A 14,412-nucleotide genomic window follows, 5' to 3' on the forward strand; every position below is an offset into this window, starting at 1 on the left:
GAACAACTAGTAGACGATTTCGAGCCAACTTGTGAAATAAGTCTTAACTAGTAGATTATTGCTATTTATTAAATCAATATTAAATGTGAATGTTGTGACGTAACATTGCGAACATTTCACAGGCATGGTGTGTATGTGTGTATATATATATATATATATATGGTATCTTATGCTAGCGACTACAACGAAAGTAATGAACGAAGAGATTCAGTTTAAGAAACTATGTTCAGTCACATACACAAATACCTAAATTGTCATTTCTGCTACTATTGATCGTAAATGCGATTGGGAATAAAGACTTTAATTCAGACTACTTGTCTTCTTTCAAAAAAGTTTTAATTATGTGCTACACAAGCGCAAAAGCTAGTTAGTTTGACGTCACACGAAGAAAATAAATCAATGGAATATTGTTTTATCTACACGTAAAGTGGTGCCATCTTTTGTTAAATTTTATAAAACTTTTTGTAAATACATCAGCCGGATTTTTATTTCCCTTTTATTTATTTACATTAATGAAACGAAATATATGATAAGGTCAGAGCTCTGAGAACTTATGAATGTCCAACTTGTTAGGTAGCGCTAAACGATAGGAACAAAGACACACAAAATTTATATCGTAGACACACAAAAAATCGACACGTTTAAATATAAGTTGTTCCAAAGCATGTAATTATCAGAGAAATCTTGCTTATGAAACTTAACATCGAAATATAGGCCTAGCACTTTAATCGCTCTGTACTGCATTTGGCGTTTCTTTCAATTAATACACTGTTTACACGCTACTCCAAAGATAAAATAACATTACATATTTGATTGAACAATACTGTTACTTGGGTTTCATTACTATTAACGCACCCGTATCACCGCTGGACTATACGATATGCTACCGTATCATACGTTTTTTCGTCTCCTTAGTGTATTTCGTGGTCTGTGTTTGATATAGAACGTTGGTCAGTGGAATGATACTATAGATAGAAACGCTGGTCTGACTTGATGACAAATTATATGAAAGCTCAAGGATATGATAACCCTTGACCCTCATTCAAATTGCTTCCAAAGCGTGTACAGATAAAGGGAAAATTGTATGCATTTTTACGTTTTATTTGCTTAAAAAAATTCTCATAGATTTTGAGATCGAGGGACGTACCAAACAATCCCAACAGGGTTATTAAAATTGCTAGAGTTACATATATTTTCATATTTTTTCCCTCATTTGTAGAGTTGTTTTAACTTCACTTTCACTGTGGTATTTTTTTAAAGTGTTTTTTTTTCAAGTGTAATCAGAAACCAAAGAATCTTCAGAATCCGTCTTCCGGTTTCAAAACAAACGAAAAAAACCTTCTATTTTCCACAATTACATTTGGCATCTTTCGTAATTAAATCCTTCCTTCACGTTTATATGCAAGTTATTTTATAAAGACAGAGCATTTTTTACAGTCGCTACTTACGTCATTTTTATGTAGTAGTTATTATGTAATTTTTAACACTGTAAATCTTTGAAGAATCTCATTAGCACCGAATAACACGCTGATTCTCCATATAAGCACAGATACATGCCTAATATAAACAAGAAGGAATCCTCAATAGCCGCGACACTTTTACTAGCTATCTTTACGTGCGCCAACAATAACAAACGTGAGGCGTGCATATACCGTATTGAATTATGTTATTCATCAAAATATTTGGCTCGGCATTGCCATGTGAATAGGGCACTCGATTCGCAATCTGAGGGTCGCGGGATTGAATCCCCGTCACACCAAACGTGCTCGCCCTTTCAGCCGTGGGGCGTTATAAAGTCATGGTCAATCCCATTATTCGTGGGTAAAAGACCAGCCCACGAATTGGCGGTTGGAATGACTAGGTGGCTTTTCTATAGTTTTACACTGCTAAATTAGGGACGGCAAGCGCAGATAGCCCTTGTGTAGCTTTGCACGAAATTCAAAAACAAACAACTGGCCATGTCTTGTTGATTAATAACTAGACCCATAGAGTGACATCATCAGCCACAAATTAGCAAATAACTTCATTCTGAATTAATTACCGCATGTAAACTACTCAGAAACTCGTGACCTTATCTGTGGTTAATCAAAACTAATTTCAGGCCATCTTCATTAAAAGGATTTGGTTTGTTTTGAATTTCGCACAAAGCTACACTAGGGCTATCTGTGCTAACCGTCCCTAATTTAGCAGTGTAAGAGTAGAGGGAAGGCAGCTAGTCATCACCACCCACCACCAACTCTTGGGCTACACTTTTACCAACGAACAGTGGGATTGATTGAACATTATAACGTCCCCACGGCTGCAAAGGCGAGCATGTTTGGTGTGAAGGGGATTCAAATCCCCGACCCTTGGATTACGAGTCGAATGCCTTAACCACCTGGCCATGCCGGGTCCATTTAAAGGAAGAAATGAAAATGAGTAGAATTTATCCAAGGTTCCCTATTACATATTTTATCACAGAATACTGAAAGATACTCAGTCGAAATAATAAAAACTTCAGTTTATGCCACACTTGACGTAATAGGTTTCATTTAGTAAAATTAATTGAAAAAATAACCGAAACGTTATAAATATTTTTTTTTTCGTAATCTGATACTAACAAATTATATATCTATGAGAATTTACGTAATTTTTAACCTCCGGTTCATTTCACATGGCCTTAATGTTTATTATAAGTTTTAAGATTGTATTTTTAATAACGTGTACTATAAAATATAAAAGCTGTAATCGTCCGAAATTAAGCCTTGAAATAGGCCTAAGGTATGCAGGCACGTCCATTTATTATTGGTTAAAAAAATTATACGCCACATCTAATAGATTAAGCAACGATCAGTGGATATTTTTCAAAATTTTGCGTGAAGTTCCTGTATATAATTATTATGTGATTTATTAATTTTTGACTTCTAGAAATTGTTTTTGTTTTAATATTTAACATAAACTATTTGATAAAATTATCTTTGGAAAAATCGAGTGGAGGCGATACAAATAAGAAACTTAATGAACCACTAAAGATAATTAATTTCACGAACGACATTCCTGTAGTTCATCAGTTCCGGACGTTTATTTCTAATTCAACCCACCACATACAACCCTTTTTCTGTAGTCGTTATTTTTATGTAATAGAAAGGAAATCTATTTAACAACGAATATTTTGATGTATTTTAACATGCAATGTAATTCCAATATTGAATTAGATATATTTGTAGAATATATCTAGATTTTGTCTGAATTTGATCTGGTGTGGCTATAGTGGTCAGCGTGTTGACCTGCAGTCGAAAGGATCAAAGTTCGATTCCAAAACGTTCTGCATTTCCAGCTGTGGGTGTGTTTTGCAGGCGATTCTATTATTTTATTCAAATAGCCTGACAAAACCCATGAAATTGCTGCTATTTGACAGCCCTAACTCCACTAACTAGCTCATAGTTAAGGATCTTCTCCTAACTGAAAATTATCCACAACTGAAAGTGACTTTTGTATTACTATGCCTAAAACACATGAAGCTCTTTGCCAACAGTTGCACGTTCCTTCCTGGAATAGCGTTAAGTCTTCGCATTTACAACGCTAAAATTAGGGGTTCGATTCCCCTCGCTGTACATAGCAGATAATCCGATGTGGCTTTGCTCAAAGAAAAACACACACACAAAAGCCCTTAGTAGCACAGCAGTATGTCTTAGCATCCACACCGTTAAAAATTGGGTTTCGATACCCGTGGTGGGCAGCGCACAGATAGCCCATTGTGTAACTTTGTGTTCTAAATCAAACAATAAATAAACAAACAAAACAGTTGCACATACCAACCACTAGGCCACGTATGGACCTACGCTACAAGTACTTTTTTAATAAATAAAAAACAAAAACATTCGTTAAACTTAAATTATGATCAACTGACAAGCCTCACTTTTAATCATCCTTAATTTCAAATTTCTAACATTACTGTTATTATATATTTTTATTTTAAGTGTAACTTTTTGATTCATCAAGTTAGTTAGTGCAAGCTTTAGTCTTCGTACAAATCTCGCATAATACGAAGTTACATCCTTGGTCAGAGGCTAATGAAACGAAACTGGTAAGAGACAACTAGTAAAATGAAACTGATAACAGGCAACTAATCAGGCACATATGCTAAACGATTTTATACAATCAGGTTTTATCTTGACCAAACATCTATACATGAACTTTTGATGTTACAAAAATCTACAGAATTGGTCATCTGTGCTTAGCCTGCGACGTGTATCGATTCTGTTTTGGAATTTCACGCTGAGTTACTCGAGGGCTATCTGCATTAGCCGTCCCTAATTATAATTAATAGGAGGGGGAAGGAGTCAACAACACTCATCCCCAATTCTTCTGCTACTCTTTTACCAACTAATAGCGGGATTTATTGTTGAATTATAACGCCCCCAGGACTAAAAAGGCGAGCATGTTAAGTGACAGGGATTCGAATTCGCAGGTTACGAGTCGAGCGCCTCATGCCATGCCAGGCTTACGGGTATCTAAACCCGGTTTTTAGCGTTATGAACCTTCGGTCTTATTACCGAGTCACTGGTAATATTACATACGAAGAATTTCAGAGAACTCATTCGTCCAAAATTTGCCATTTCAGCTTTTAGGTTTTTCCTAATAGTTAAAGTTTTCCATCGTTACAATGTAAGCGGATTTTATTTTTCCAATTATAAATATTAAAAAACGAAAAGAAAGAAGAAAAGAAAATGCGCCTAAGTTTCAATAATAAAGAAATTTCAAACCATCATATATATATATATATATATATATATATATATATATATATATATATATATATATATTGATTTTGCATAAGACGTAGCATAAGACGTAGCATTTTTCTCATTGAAGTGACGGTATAAAATACGTTGAATCAGAAATCTTCATTATAAACGGATGATCACCTCCCAGCTCAATCACCTAACTAAAACAAATATCAACTATCTGATTTAACAGAAGTTTACTGTTTAGGTTAACGGTTTGTTTGTTTATTTATTGAATTTCACGCAAAACTACACGAGGGTTATCTGCGCTAGCCGTCCTTAATTTAGCAGTGTAAGACTAGAGGGAAGGCAACTAGTCATCACCACCTACCGTCAACTCTTGAGCTACTCTTTTACCAACGAATAGTGGGATTGACTATCACATTATAAGGTTCCCACGGTTGAAAGCGCGAGCATGTTTGGTGTGATGGGGATTCGAACTCACGATCCTCGGACTACGAGTCGAGTGCCTTAACCACCTGGCCTTCTTTAGAAAGAAACAGTAATACTTAAAAGTATATGAATTCTATAAGAGATTTTTGCTAGTATCGTTAAATAGGTTCTATCTAACTAAGATTTAAAAATTTCTGACGTTACATTAAAAATTCATCTTAGATATAATTTGCTTGTTCGTTTATAATAACGTACACAATGAATTATCTGCATAGTGCCCACCCGGCGATCGAAACCCGGTTTTTAACGTTACAAGTCCACAGACAAAACACTAAACCACTGGGCACTCTGCAGATATATTCATTGAAGAATGCACTTTAACTTATATTTAAATTAGGTGGAAAATAATATTTTGTAAGATTTCTTTGTAGCAGCGAAAATATTATATCAATTCTTTACTTTAAGAAAACAGAAATTTAAGTTCTACTGTTTTTTTTTTTTTTCAAGAAATGTTCATTAAACGTGGTGTATTCTTATAGTGCATACATTTGGAAAATGTTTTACCTTTTCCAATACACTTGCCATTGTAAAGTCTGAAGCAGCTTAGGTAATAAGGAAAACTAGATGTACGCGAAAAATACAATATTCAGACAGTTCCATTTATCTAATATACATTTTACTGAACCTTGATTATATTTCTCCTCGTCTCGTAAGATTTGTTATATATTTATTAGACACTGTGTAGTGATTTATGTGAGAAATACTACATCACACACGCCACACGCTAGCAACTTCTTTTGTGTGAAGCGATATGGAAAAAGTTTATAAATGAGATTGTTTGATTAACAGAAGTCTACACTTTCAATATACAGAAGAAAATTTTAAAGGCCTACAAACGGAGGCAAAAGAATAAATAACTTGGAAACTTAATTTGTGAATTATGGTGAAAAAACGACAAGATACAAACAAAGACAAAACGGGTTGTTACAATCAGATTACGTCTAGAATATTATCTATATATATAAACTCACGTTAGCTCGTACACCTTTCACGTGCAAGGATACTATTTATACTTTAAACACGAGCAATGCTTTTTGTTTGTTTTGAATTTCGCGCAAAGCTACTTGAGGGCTATCTGCGCTAGCCGTCCCTAATTTAGTAGTGTAAGACTAGAGGGAAGACAGCTAGTCATCACCTTCCACCGCCAACTCTTGGGCTACTCTTTTACTGACGAATAGTGGGATTGTGCGAAACATTATAACGCCCCCACGGATGAAAATGCGAGAATGTTTTCGTTGGACTGGGATTCGAACCCGCGATCCACAGATTACGAGTCGATCACCCTAACCACGTGGCCAGGGCAATTGTTGGAAACTCAATAGATAAGCCTTACTTATAAGCCTTTTTGATGAGATGTAAACCACGAACCAACAAACCATTTTTGTTGCTTTTTCTACATAATTTAAAACATATTTAAAGGGTGAGAGCTCAGCTAAGACAACCACTGTGTAGAGTTGACAAAGAACTTTAGCTCTACTATTAAACAAAATACCCTGATTGTGCTAACAAGCATTTTGGCTTCGGTATCAATCAGCTTACAATGGTTTAATGTGTTTCTTTCAAAATTTTGCACAAAGCTATTTTAGGGTTATCTTTGTAGCACAAATTCTGAACTTACAATCCAAAGGGAAGACAGCTAGTAAACAATACCCATCGCCAAGTCTTAGGCTACTAGCGTTTGACTGTACTATAGAGTACTCCAAATTGCGGAGTGTGATATTACGGCCACGGGTTACAAAACCACGGATTCACAGTCCCGAATACGTTAATCATTAGGCTATGCCTGGTCTTGTTTCAAGAGATCTAACGAAACGTACTTACCTGTTAAAAAAGGATTTGATTGTGTCTAAGATCACATTAAAAACTCGAGCATGTTAAAACCATTCAGATACATTAACCCTGAAACTGTCGACTTGCTAATATACCATTTAATACCAGCAGTATGACACATTGTATCACATCAGTGATTTCATATTGTTATTTACCCGTCACAAATAACCAACCAAAAGCATTGGATGAAACCATATTTTTTATGTAACATTCACTATAAATCCCCGCATTATACCAATAACTTAGTGCAGCCAGAAGCTCTTCGTACGTTGATAATTTAATAGACTGTGTTTAAAATTCAACGTGGTCCGTCCACGTCTGAAACTCCAGTGTTAACTACAGGATAACGTGCAAAGAGTTGGATATAGTAAAATGCAGTTAGTTATGACGCACACACATAACTCCTTCCCATTTATATAACTATGCGTTGAAATATCTTTTACCAACCGACTAAAATTTACAGTTGGTGATAACGGTCAACTGTCCATAGTTTCAACAAACTTTCAATCTTGCTCTATTTTCTCTTACAGTAAACAATAAATAGTTGGACAATCTGGCTCGTTCGTGTCCTCGAACACGCTGTATTTCGCTTTCTTCGAGTTAACTATCGATCGGGTGACATTTTGGGGCATCTTCTATACAGAAATGTTGAATATTTTTATCACCCTCTCGACCTGATTTGGTGGCTGGGCTATACTGTCATTTAACTAAATGTTTATTCTACTAGACTCGCTGTTATCGGAAAAAAAAAAACGATTTCTGGTACAGATCTTACGGAGAAAAACACTTGAAAAGCAGGCAACTGCGGTAACCCAATTACTTTTATCATAGACGTATATCCCAGGAACATGGCGTTAATCTCTCAGTATACAGAGCAACCCACAAATCACAGCGAAATAGAAAGTTGTGTCTGGGTCACAAATAAACAGTTGGTAAATGTATCAATCGGTTTTTCATCTGTTAAAACTACCAGATAACACTATTCATTATTAAAATATAGAGTAAAGCGAGTGTATTGTGAATTAAATAGCAGAAATAAATTTGATTCAAAGTTTTCAATCCAACACAAAGGTTGTTGTTTTTGAATTTCGCACAAAGCTACTCGAGGGCTATCTGTGCTAGCCGTCCGTAATTTAGCAGTGTAAGACTAGAGGGAAGGCAGCTAGTCATCACCACCCACCGCCAACTCTTGGGCTACTCTTTTACCAACGAATAGTGGGATTGACCGTCACATTATACACCCCCACGGCTGGGAGGGCGAGCATGTTTAGCGTGACGCGGGCTCGAACCCGCGACCCTCGGATTACGAGTCGCACGCCTTACGCGCTTGGCCATGCCAGGCCACCAACACAAAGGATAAAGCGTATGTACACAGCGACTCCTAAGTTTAAACCGATTAGTTAGAGGAAAAGGAATAATAACCAGTGTCCACTTCTTGGATATTCTTATCCATATACATATATATTGTAGGCGCGAAACGCGTTTTACGATAATAGAACACGAACACTGAATCACTGGGTTCACAGTCCGAGTATTCGTGGAAACTACAGATAGAAGTTAGCACCAGTCCGTATGGTATCAACAGTGATAACTAGGGTAAGATCTAACACCAGCTGTAATATAATATCAGGATTAGTACCACGGGTGGTGTTTAAAGCCAACTAAAATTATGTCAGCAGTAATACCAACTATAAAATCTAACACCAGATGGTGTATCACGACTACTAACTTTGAACAGTTTTACTAATAGTTCGGCATTTGATACGCTGTTTCAGCTTCACACCATGTTAACAGATTCCAAACAATCTCAGATCAGTTTCCATAGAAATCAAATGAAACAAATGCTACAAAGTTAATATTTATACTAAAGCGCCTGAAAGATTTTTTTTAATTATTGAGACAAGAAAAATATCTATTAACAGTAAATTTCAACTTCTAACTTTTTCGTATGATCTGCTTTCTTGAGTCGAGTGTCTGTGTGTTTTATAGCAAAGCCACATCGGGCTATCTGTTGAGCCCACCGGGGAAATCGAACCCCTGATCTTAGCATTGTAAATCTGTAGACTTACCACTGTACCAGAGGGGAAATCTTGGGTCGAGATGAACAGATAGATGCATAATATTATGTACTTACACCGGTTAACGACAATCACTCACGTTGTTTTGTTTCAGAATTATTGCGCAAAGCCACCCATAATTCTGATGTCCCAGTCACACCAAACATCCTCGCTCTTTCAGCCATGGTTATAATGTTACGGCCAATTCCCCTATTCGTTGGTAAAAGAGAAGCCCAAGAATTGGCGGTGACTGGCTGTCTTCCCTCTAGTCTTACACTGCTAAATTATGGGCGTTTAGCGCAGATACCCCTCGTGCAACTTTGCTCGAAATTCAAAACAAACAAACAAATTACTTTCCTATGGGTTCTTTCTTCTAAATTAAACTTGTAAATTATAAGCATTGAGTTTATTTTAAAATAAGAAAATAGCAGACATTTTAGACTTTACAAAATGTTGGGGTGGTAATTCGCTTCCCCACACACGATTCGCCCGTCTACGGCTGTGGCCTGCAATCTAACACATCGTCAGTGGTTGAGCAAGATATTACTGTGAATGGAGAATGTCGAACACTTCCTCTGGACCTGAAACCATTTTGGACTTCAGGATCAAGTTATAAGCGATAATGATTCAGTTGATAAATGCCTCGATAAAGACATGTTAATTGTTCTCCAGACCTCCATCCAGCGACTCTGACATACAAAGGTCAACTGAGGTCGGTCAAGATGTGTGTGTTAATAAGATGATGATAAAGTTTACGAGAGCTGAACGTCAGAAGGCTTTTACTACTCGAGACTTGGTGTGTTAACATTTTGTATTAAGAAAAGAATAAAGCTCACTTTTATTAATAGTTTACGGGTTATAGTTCGGAAATTAGCTAAATGTTTATGCCAATAATTACGTAACACTATTTAGGATTTTTACGTATATTCTGATATTGGGGATTCGAGCCTTTCGTTAATCATACAAGTCAGATCAGTATCAGAAGAACACATGACTCAAAACTATATTTATTGTAAATCCACACAATCTAATTACTAACATTACATTGTAGGAACCCTCACTGAAAGTTGAACTCCAACTCTGAAAATCTCAGTTTGCTTTCATTGACACACTGTTTTTCAGTTGAATAAAACACTTGTGAGAATAATACACTTTTAAAACTAGTGCCGCTGTTAACACTCTAAAACACGAGTATGAATAATATACACAGATTACCTCTCCTTACCTTTTCAGTTGTTTCTCACCATCACTGATGGTGCACTGATAAACTTCAGAAATGTCGGAGAGTATGAAAAAATCCAGCGAAAGAAACAATCACAAGTTTTAAAGAGATAATTTAAGATACGTAGTTATCTTCCTTACTAGTTTCCGAGTTCCTTCGTTTCAAGTAATACTCTTCACTGAGGTCTGTGACAAATTAGAATATGATGCAATAGCATCTTCTGAAATAAAGTAGCCATTGTCCAGTGAAAGATCTGTCGGCCCCAAGTGGCCAAATATAACATCACGGGATATTTGTAGTTTCGCAGTACACTAGTCACTTCGTATAAGATTCTATGAAATACAAAGTGTTCCTAGATTTTCTTGAAGGTGACAAGAAACACCTTCCTGTTCTCCACCTTTCAGCGTTTAATGTTCATAATTACAATGTGTTTCCAATCTTACGACCAAAGTTGAACACACTACTAATAACAGCATCGTTAAATTCTTTTAATGGGCTTACAAATATTACTCTAACCTAACGGTAGACCCATTCCGTAGGTGCTATAATATATTGATTATGATGTGTTATCACGGTGAATGAAACATTATCGTGTATAGTAGCACGCGCGCTAACACGTCCAACATTTAACACTACCGCGTTCGTGACGCCAGCTACGAACTGAGCGCGTAGAAGCTAAAAAGCAATCCTGTACACGAATGCTCTCTTTCCCAATAACCTTATCTTAATAGACGTCGTATTTTATATAATGATACGTATCCAGAAATTTTAGGGTCTTTATGGAATATAAATAATTATAATTCTTCCTTCGAACAAATAGTTAGCTAGATAAAATATACTGCCTTATCTTAGTTATAAAATATTTAAATTATGTAGCAATATTTATGAATAAATAAAATATATGGCATATTTTTTTTGCTGTAGAGGTCGCTGTTCAAGATGAATCACTATTTTTATGTATTTCAACAATTTAAAAACTTGATTGTTAAAAATAATGACTAATAAAAGTTTTGAAACACAGAAACAGTAGGCAGTTAAGTGGTATCCGTCAGGTAGTGACATTTATTTGAGAAACTTGATATGAGACAAAGATAACGTGTACAGCTATTAACGATAAAAAACAACAACAAAGATTCTTTAACAAATACATTCTAATTAAATTTGTTTACGCAACTGAACAGATTTAGGGATAAATAATATTCAGCATCAAAATACAACTACACTATTTAAATATAGTTTCCACCATGTAAATAAATAAAAACATCACACATAACGAATATCTAATATGGTACCTATATGGTATAATTTAGTTATGCAAAAACTATAAATGTTAACTATATTATAGTCTCAAACAAATCTCTATGTCAACCTCTAACTTATGCTTAACTTTTTCACATCTTGAACTAATGCGATCAAATAGTCAACAGTTACTGTAAATCATCATGGGCGATATCAGCTAGCTACTATCTATGTTTATTACAATTACAATGTATAAAATTAGCTACCATATCAAAAAATTCTTTTCCTATAGTTGAGCATAAAAAAAGGCAGCAAACAGGATAAAAAAATTTGTTAGTCATGTTGGAAGCAAAACGCAAAGTACTGAGATTTAATACCATTGAGGTTTCTCTTATTTTCAAGTCGTTGAAGGAATATCAGAAAGTGGTACATTAATAAATACAATTTGTACGTCTGTCTGTTGTCCCTTATCTAATTACTTCTAAGTTGCTGGGCCCATCTCAGCCAAACTTTGAGAGATAATAGTCCGAAACAAAAGTTATGTTAATGAGGGTTCAAACTCCGTCCATCCCCGATTGCTGCTCTTAACTGTTTATTATTTCTGATGTAAATTAATGTTAACTACATTTATATATAAAGCCACTTTCCTTAAATCAAATAAACAAAAACAACTATATCAAATTTTCCACCCCCAGTGGTACAATGGTAAGTCTTCAGACGTATAATGCTAAAATAAAAGGTTGTTTCCCCTCGGTGGATACAGCAGATAGCTCAATGAAGCTTTGCTGTAAGTAAACGTACATTAAAATTTCTGTTACGCAAAATACACATTGTAGGGGAGGCACACAAACGTTTTACATATCTTAGTGTGTGCACTAGCACTCTATATGGATGAATGCGATAGAAAAATAGCTGCTGCTATTACAAAAGAACCTGAACTCAGATGAAATTGATACTTCAACAGTCATCATAAAGCTGACAAGAAGAGCTGTTTGAGTTATACCCACTTCCTACTTTGCCCCATGACCTTAAAACTTTGTCCAACAAAACATTTCTGTAGTCAATTAATTAATAAAGTGAAACAGTGTGAAAAAATAAAAAGAAGTGGGTGTTGAAATTACTACATTTAACACTACATCTTCCTACAAAGCTACCCTGACAATTACACAGTGTACACCATGATTTAAATATACACACAGTGAGTTCTTAAAGCTTATAATAATAAATACAGTAATAATCCAAATAAACTTCATGAATGTTAGAAGTTTTGTGTTATTTATCACAATATCCACCCCAACACATTGTATTTTTTAAGTCTATAACACGGACAAAAGGTCTGATAGTTTATTTCTATATAAAATGGAGCAGTTTTCAAAACATGGTAAGAATAGTCATCCAACTTGTCAATGATAATATTATAACTACCATATATCTAGCTAAAGAGTTACATAGTAAATTTGTTTAATTTTGTAACAGAGAGTAGTTTTGATTGAGAATTTTATGCGGACCACAGTTGTGGTGTGTCGATTTCGTTCCAAATTTGTTTTTGTTTTCACATATCTTAAGTACTTGATCAAATTTAACCCCACAGCTAACAGAGAGAAAAAATAACCATCTTCTATTTGCCATCTTCATCTGGAAATTATGGTTTGATGGCTTATTCTTCATCAGTTAATTATTACAGTGCAATTAACCTTTGTCTGCAGTTGTATGTGTTGTTCCTTCAAGTTTTTAACGGTAGATTATTTTCTTAGGATTTTGTAGTAGATTTACACTTCATACACTGTTGAACTAATGATCTTACATTGGTTCATAATAATTATTTCTTCTGGTGGCTGTAAATTGTGTATTTCATGGCTGTAGCTGTATTCTGAATCTTGCACCACAAGAAGGCTATCTGCACTAGCTGTCCATAATCTAGCAGTGAAAGGCTAAATGGAAGACAGCTAGTCATCATCACCCACCATCAAATGAATAGTGAAATTAACTGTCAAATTATAGTGCCCCCATGGTTGAAAAGAGTAACCATGTCTGGTAGGACCGAGATTGTAACCTGTGACCCTCAGACTGTGGGTCTAGCATCAAAAACATGTGGCCTTCCCAGACCATTTTATGCAAAGTAAAGTTTGATGTTTGGTATATATAATCAGAGTTGTAACTAAGGGTAGAAAGAACCAAATGCAGTATTTACAAGTTAATTATTAATTTTGTGTATGTTACATCATAATCTGTAATCCATCGTTTTTCTCATACTGATAAAATTAACCAAATGGGTCTAAAAGATAGTAAAAAAATAAGATATATAGGAAAAGTGTTTGGAATAAACTATGGTAGCATCTGGGGTTATTCTACGAAGGTTAAGTGATTTTTTTCATATGTATTGAAATTGCTAGAATTTCAAACAATATGGAGACATTGACATCAGATTATGATGAATAATATTCCTAAAAGTCTTGTTGTTTTTGTTTTTTTTTTAATTTTGCACAAAGCTATAGGAGGGCTATCTGCTCTAGCTGTCCCTAATTCAGCAGTATAAGACTAGAGGGAAGGTAGCTAGTCATCACCACCCACTGCCAACTCTTGGGCTACTCCTTTACCAACGAATAGTGGGGTTGAACGTCACATTATAATGCCCCCACAGCTGAAAGGGTGAGCATGTTTGGTGCGACGGAGATTTGAATTTGAGGCCCTCTGATTATGAATTGAATGCCTTAACCCACCTGGCCATGCCGGGCCTCCTAAAAGTCAAATTTTTTATGATCTTTGTAATAATTAAGGTAACTTTCTTATTGCACTAAGGTCTTTGTGCCTCTTACACACAAAATCATAAGACTAATTTGGGGGG

General features: G+C 35.4%; 1 protein-coding gene across 1 annotated transcript in view; it reads right to left on the reverse strand.

Moving 5' to 3' along the window:
• LOC143254335 (kazrin-like) overlaps positions 1 to 14,412 on the reverse strand; it is a 136,255-nt gene extending 121,843 nt beyond the window's left edge. The window contains exon 1 of the mRNA XM_076509361.1: positions 10,332 to 14,412. The gene's annotated coding sequence lies outside the window, so the exon portion shown is untranslated. The remainder of the gene's footprint in view (positions 1 to 10,331) is intronic.

The sequence above is a fragment of the Tachypleus tridentatus genome, chromosome 6, assembly GCF_004210375.1.
Source record: "Tachypleus tridentatus isolate NWPU-2018 chromosome 6, ASM421037v1, whole genome shotgun sequence".
In the NCBI taxonomy this organism is placed as follows: Eukaryota; Metazoa; Arthropoda; class Merostomata; order Xiphosura; family Limulidae; genus Tachypleus; species Tachypleus tridentatus.